The 7,610-nt window shown below is 40.4% G+C and overlaps 1 long non-coding RNA gene across 1 annotated transcript; it reads right to left on the bottom strand.

Annotated features, from left to right (window-relative positions):
- Positions 1-953: 953 nt before the first annotated feature.
- Positions 954-3,025, bottom strand: LOC119314818. The gene is made up of 2 exons (XR_005152468.1): positions 2,715-3,025; positions 954-1,344 (listed from the first exon to the last, which is right to left on the bottom strand). It is a non-coding gene; the product is annotated as an uncharacterized LOC119314818 (long non-coding RNA).
- Positions 3,026-7,610: the final 4,585 nt, after the last annotated feature.

The following is a 7,610-nucleotide window of genomic DNA, read 5'->3' as shown; positions in this document are numbered from 1 at the left end:
AGCCCCAGAGGGCTGCATGGGCCAAGTGTGGGAGGGGACCAGCCCCAAGTGGGCTGGTGCGCCCCCCCACAAGGGCCCAAGGCACCTAAGGGGAGGAGGGGGGCAAACCCTAAGGGCAGATGGGCCTTAGGGCCCATGCCTGGTGCGCCTCCCTCTCCCCCTCCACTTGGCCGCCACCCTAGATGGGATTGGGGCTGGCCGCCGCCCCTAGGGTGGAACCCTAGGTGGGGCGCACCCCTCCCTCTCCCCTATATATACTTGAGGGCTTGGGGCTGCTAACAGATGAGTTTTTGACCTCTCCCTGGCGCAGCCCTACCTCTCTTTCTCCTCATATCTCGCGGTGCTTGGCGAAGCCCTGCTGGATCACCAAGCTCCTCCACCACCACCACGCCGTTGTGCTGCTGCTGGATGGAGTCTTCCTCAACCTCTCCCTCTCTCCTTGCTGGATCAAGGCATGGGAGACGTCACCGGGCTGTACGTGTGTTGAACGCGGAGGTGCCGTCCGTTCGGCACTAGGATCTCCGGTGATTTGGATCACGACGAGTACGACTCCTTCAACCCCGTTCTCTTGAACGCTTCCGCTTAGCAATCTAGAAGGGTATGTAGATGCACTCTCCTTCCCCTCGTTGCTGGTCTCTCCATAGATAGATCTTTGTGACACGTAGGAAAATTTTGAATTTCTGCTACGTTCCCCTACACTAGAAAGCTTCTGCTTGGCACCCCTTTTGTTACTAATAGTTTTCGTCACACTGAATTTTTTCAGGTCATATCAGATTGCATGTATGGTACCAATTCCATGTTTCATGGATTTATTGATATTTTTGGGTTTTCTCATGTCCGATAAGCAGCACAATGTTCCAAGGGCTACCATGGACACAATGTTGAGGGTTCGGGTTTTTGGAAGAAATTTAGAGGAATTGATTCCTATAGGAAATAGACCCATACAATGAAAATCAAGTAGAAAGATTGTTTATTCATACTTTTAAATCATTGAGTTGAATTGAAAAGTTGGTCATACAAGAAAAGAAAGATGGTTTGCAGCAGATGCCACTAATCACATTCTAAAGGAACATATTATTCCATCTACATCAAATAGAGCTGCGCATTCCATGCAAGGAGTTTATTCCCCGAGATTGCATCACACAATCACAATCAAGATTCATTAGACGTCATGGAGCCATAACCAAAATGGTTGTGTCCGATCAAACTATAGGGGCCAACAACAACATTGCCCAATGTGGTTACAATAGAAGGAATGAAGACCCTTGTCTATTAAATTGCATTCCTCCATGCAACTAGGCTCAGAGCATCCTAGTGGATAATTTATGCAATACGGCTCTCCACCTGTAGATGCAATAACATTGTACTCATCATTAGCAATTCAACAAGACAAGATTATTCTAGATTAGCACTTTCAAACATTTCTTAGCTCGTGCATGGCAGGAGGACATGGTACAAGCAAACATCACCACAAGGACAAGGAAAGCAATGGACCTAGCCCTCCTTGTGTTGCCTCGATTTACGGGTGCCATGAGGAGAAGAGGCGGGTGACTTGTGTAGGTTCGTGCTCCTTGTGTTCTTATAGTGTGTTTCTTTCCTGCCAAAGCTCCCTCTGTTTGTTGGCTTTATATAGAGGCACAGCCATATCTTAAACAAAAATTTCTCATATGGTTTATTAAATTTGTTATTTAGTAAATTAATGTTGATATATGTTGCATGCGTACTATCTTTATACTATTTGTATTGTATTTTATATCATGATATCTTGTTACGCCAAAAGCAATGGGACACAAATCATCATATTTTGTATTTATTGAGGAACTATTAATCTTAGTCAGTATGTAATGGTTATTTCTTCATCAAAGGACAATCATATCTTTGATAGATGTTGCTCGTATCATTTCTTGCATTTATTATCTACTAACTAATGTTGATAAGTTTTGCATTTTTATTCTCTTTACACTACATATATAATACTGGTATTGATATCATGATATCTCGTTACTTTAAAATTAGTGCCACGCATTATATTGTATATTTTATTAAGGGACTATTTCTCAGTCAGTCTTAAATAGTTATTTCTCAATCGTGGAAAAATAATATTTGCATAGATGTTTCTCATATGGCTTCTTTCATGAACCATCCATTTAATCGATGTTGGTATATCTTGCATTTGTTTTCCCTTTACACTATGTATTCTTGTATTATTATGATGATATATTTTTACGTCAAAACCAATCCCGGACATATCTTTATCTTTTTCATGAGGACTAATTCTCACTCAATGTGGAATATTTATTTCTCAGTTTAGGAACAACCATGTCTAGGATATATATTACTAAATTATATTGGTTATTTTACTTATGTATCTAATAAATTACTGTTGGCATGGTATCTTCATCAATACTTCCATTCTCTCTGTCCATCTCTTCCGGTGACTCACGTATTTATTGCTTCAAATCATGACTAAAGATCGCAATTAAAGACTAATATATAATATTGATGCTGGCTAACAGCTTCCTTCAAAGGTGAGACTAGTGTCCAGACCGCCTTCTACATCGATGGACTCTAGTCCATGAAAATTACATGAGTAACTCTGAGGCTTTCTAGGTAGAGGGGGTCTTTGTTGGGAAACATACTAGAAAAAAAATTGCACCTACGATCACCCAAGATCAATATGAAGTTGTATAACGGGTTGCGATCAGGATGCTTACCGTCACCGAGTTGCAGCAGAAGAAGAACGTGCTGATGTAGATCATATTTGGAGTCCCTTGAACCGTCGATGAATGATCCCTCGTACCACCCACAAATAGTCCCTCAAACCGAAAACCGAAAGCATGTCCTCTCTACTTGATTGCAAGCGTGCAACCTTCACGATCCGGCAGCGCTTCGCCGTCCAGAGGTAATCGCCGCTAGAGAATTAGAGGGAGGAGATTAGAACCACATAAGGCTTATAATTATGAGAACAAGAGGATTATCCTAGCTGTAATTAGTCAACTATGACCAACTAGAACTAGAACTGCTAAAGGAGGCTCCAAAGCATGTCACTTCAATAGAGCAAAAAACCCTAGTATATATAGGTTGGAGGAGGAGGAGAGGGCAGCCAACAAGGGGGCAAAGTCCCTCCATGGGGCGCCGGCCATGGTGGAGGAGTAGGACTCCTCCCCAAGTCCAATTCGGCCCCCCTATATGGCAAGGGGGGGCGCCACTTCCTTATGGGCCCTTGTGGCCCATAATTCCTTCCACCTCTTGGCCTTTTAAGGCCGGTTGATGTTAAATTAAATATAAAATAGTTCAAAAAAATTAGACCATTATATATATATATATATATATATATATATATATATAATTTAACATCCCAAGAAACACTATCCACATATATATATATATATATATATATTGTGGGCAATATCCGATATTACCCGATATTCATCGAAACCCTTCCGGTGACTCCAAAACGCTTCCGGATCCTCTTAGAACTATTCTGAATATTAATGAAACAATCCCACATATATATTCTCTTCACTAAGCCATCCTACTAGCACTTATCATATGTGATTTCTTTAAGCTTGTGACCCCGTAGGTTCGTAACTCATAGACATGAACGAATCGTTTGTTCAATGTCCAACATCAGAAACGTGGACGTCCATATTGATCCCTAGGAGCACGCAAATGATATTCGAGTGAACCTTTGGTTATCATGTGATGTTCCCTTTTCTTTGTGATACTTTACAAAACCCAAGATGCATCGGTATCCTTCTGAGTCATCACTATGCTCATTATATCGAAATCCTTGTTACCGGTTTTGTTCTTCTTTCTCATTACTGTGTTTCAGCATCCTTGTGACGAAGTAACCTGTGTCTGGCCATATGATGATTGATGCCATCACACCGAGAGGGGCCTAAGAATATCTCTCCATCGTCGAAGGAGAAAATCCTACTCTTGAGCTCTCCGGCCACTTGTCAAACTTTCCGATGAACCCGTAAGTTTTCATTATGATTTCCGTGTTATAGGTGACGTTTGAGAAACACCAAACCCCACCGTATGGTAAGAAGTGACCAAAATACTCTCATGGTCTAAGGACAAAATTCACACGTTAACACACTATGTTATTACAATTGATTATAGACGATATTAACTCAATTCGTAACATACAAGATTTGGTCAATTCAATATGACCGTTCTTCTAACGTCATAATCTCAATGTTGTTTTAGGGCTATTGTTACACTTATGTTATCCTAAGATCCAAAAAACGTGATCACCAACAACACTTGAGCTAATCCTGAATATGAGTTTTCCACTAAATCATAAAATCCAGGATCATACCAGATATAGCATGAAATATAAACTCCATAATTATGACTATGGAAATTTAACAGTACAATATTATTGTCTCTATGGCATATTTCCAACAGTCTTATAGGTAAAATATGGAGGCAAAGGGTGCCTGGGGGTGCCACGCACACTCGGACACTGATACGTCCAATTTGCATCATGATTTCCTATGAATAATTATTATGTTTTTAATCATTATTTCACTTTATGGTACAATTCTTATGCATTTCTCTCTTATTTTCCAAGATTTACATGAAGAGGGAGAATGTCCGCAGCTGGAATTCTAGACCTGAAATAGCCACATCAGATATCCCTATTCTACAGAGCTCCAATTGACCTGAAATTTCACGAAGATTTTTTATTGAATATATATAAAAAATGTTGGAGAAAAGAAATACCAGACGGGACCCACCAGTTGCCCACAAGGCAACAGGGATGCCTTGTGGGGCCCCTGGCTGGCGTCTGCCCCCCCCCCCCTCCTTCTGCTATATGAAGCCATTTTCCCTATAAAAAATCAAGAGAAGACTTTCGGGAAAAGCGCCGCTGTCTCGAGGCGGAACCTGGGCAGGAGCTATTTTGCTCTCCAGCGGAGCGATTCCGTCTGGGATACTTCCCTCTGGTAGGGGAAAATCGAAGCCATCGACATTAGCAACGATCCTCTTATCATGGGAGGACCAATCTTCATCAACATTTTCACCAGCACCATCTCATCTCAAACCCTAGTTCATCTCTTGTATTCAATCTTTGTCTCCAAACCTCAGATTGGTACCTATGGGTTGCTAGTAGTGTTGATTACATCTTGTAGTTGATGCCAGTTGGTTTATTTGGTGGAAGATTATATGTTCAGATCCTTAATGCTATTCAATACCCCTCTGATCTTGAACATGAATATTATTTGTGAGTAGTTACTTTTGTTCTTGAAGACATGGGAGAAGTCTTTTCGTAAGTAATCATGTGAATTTGGTATTCGTCCGATATGTTGATGATATGTATGTTGTTGCTTCCTTTAGTGGTGTCATGTGGACATCGACTACATGACACTTCACCATCTTTGGGTCTAAAGGAAGTCATTTTGGAGTAGTAATTAGATGATGGGTTGCTAGTGACAGAAGCTTAAACCCTAGTTTATGCGCTATTCCGTAAGGAGCTGATTTGGATCCATATGTTTCACACTATGGTTGGAGTTATCTTAATTCTTCTTTCGTAGTTGCGGATGCTTGCGGGAGGGGGTAATCATAAGTGGGAGGCTTGTTCAAGTAAGAACAGCACCCAAGCACCGGTCCACCCACATATCAAATTATCATAGTAGCGGATGTGAATCAAGCAAACATGATGAAAGTGACTAGATGAAATTCACATGTGTCCTCGAGAACGCTTTGCTTATTATACAAGTTCGTTCTGGCCTGTCCTTTGCTACAAATAGGATTGGGCCACATTGCCGCACTTTTGTTACCATTACTACTTGTTACTTGTTACGAATTATCTTGCTACCAAAACTATCTATTACCGCTACTTTCAGTACTTGCAGAGAATACCTTGCTGAAAACCGCTTGTCATTTCCTTTTGCCCCTCGTTGGATTTGACACTCTTACTTATTGAAAGGACTACGATTGATCCGATATATTTTTGGCTCATCAGACACATGCCCTGTTGTGATCACAAGCCCTCCTTTAGGGTGTGGCCCTCTTTCGGTCCAAAACCGACTCCATTTTTATTCTTCTAAGGAAGTTCAATGCCTACATAAATAAATAGCACCATATGCAACTCTGCCGAAAAATGTTAGTTAGGAAAATATTATTTAAAATAAGCAAATTTAGAGGAGAAACCTTGAGTAAAGTGGTCAAAAAAGTAGATACATTTAGGACGTATCAAGGATACACTTCTATTAATCCGTTTTAGTTATGTTTACATGATGTCCTAGTTATGAACACTACTGTAGGGTCATTTAATGCTGACCGACTAAAAACCATCCTCACTAACCGGTCGATGACACCTCACTGGTTTTCTTTTAGTGATGGAGCCTTATCACTGACCAGTCACCCGACTAAGCGTCATTGCTGATATTCGGCAGGTTAGTACTGACTGTTAAAGGTGTGTCCATGGGCAAGTAACTACTGCCGTGGCCACGCCACTAAGGACGATCAGTGATGAGTTGTGGTGGCTTTGGCAAGTGTGGTACACTGCTAGCATTACCAGCGTTGTGCATGTCACCACACTTATACAAAAATATATGTAAACATTGAATTTCATATGTCATCACATACAAATATACATTTCATATATCAATTCCACGTACACAATTTGCATACATTCATACACACTACACATAAAGTTTGATGTTCACATAAAACATACACATGTTATACATTCATTGCACATACACAATTGCATATATCAAAGTCGAAACAACTTACTTTGCGATGTTATTAGCCTCAGCAACGCCTTTTGCGGCATTCAGAACATCAACACTTGGGAGCAAAGTCATTATCTTTAGAATTGTTGGCTCCCTCATAACTCCACTCCTAACCCTTCCTCCTCATATTGGCACACCTCCTCCTCCTCCCTGACTGGGCACATCTGCTGCTCGGCTCTTATGAGGAAAGGTGGTCTGCTTGGTTTGGTTGGTTCTCTAGGAAAGTTGTTTTGGTACAGTGTTACTGAAATAGAACACATGTTTGTACAACTAAGCTGAATTTATCAATGGAAGACCAAATTTAAACTCAGACAATTCTCTATCTTACATGAGATAACTTAGACCACAAAGCGAGATGTTTATTATTAGATTGTGATATTATTGACTACGGATAATATAACGAACCTTATTTATTACACAATTTTTTTCTAACTTTTGATGCATGAGTTAAAGAATTTAAGTTATTGTTTAACACATGTATCTAAATCTAGGCATAAATTAAGTACATTAAAATGTCTCGAGTTTCAGCATTGGTCTATATGTAGGTCCAACATCATTTATTGAATTTTGTCTAATACTTTTATCTCCTTCACTGACGTTAGACATGCTCTGCATGCCAACATTAAGAGTGACTCCTTCAAGTCGGCACGGAGAACAAATCTAACACATGTGCAGAAGATAAAATTGTATGATAATTAAGGTTGAATATATGGTGTCGGAACTTCCTATTTACCTTTTGAAAGTAAAACTAAAACCCACATAATACAATATGCTAACTATTTCATCCACCTAGTTTCGCCAAAGAACAACTCAGATCGACTACGTTGTTTCCTCGGATGGTACGCACTCTAACCTCACCTC

The sequence above is a fragment of the Triticum dicoccoides genome, chromosome 6A, assembly GCF_002162155.2.
Source record: "Triticum dicoccoides isolate Atlit2015 ecotype Zavitan chromosome 6A, WEW_v2.0, whole genome shotgun sequence".
Lineage (NCBI taxonomy): Eukaryota > Viridiplantae > Streptophyta > Magnoliopsida > Poales > Poaceae > Triticum > Triticum dicoccoides.
Note: the sequence above shows the minus strand (reverse complement) of the source record. Positions and strands in the feature narration are given on the sequence as shown.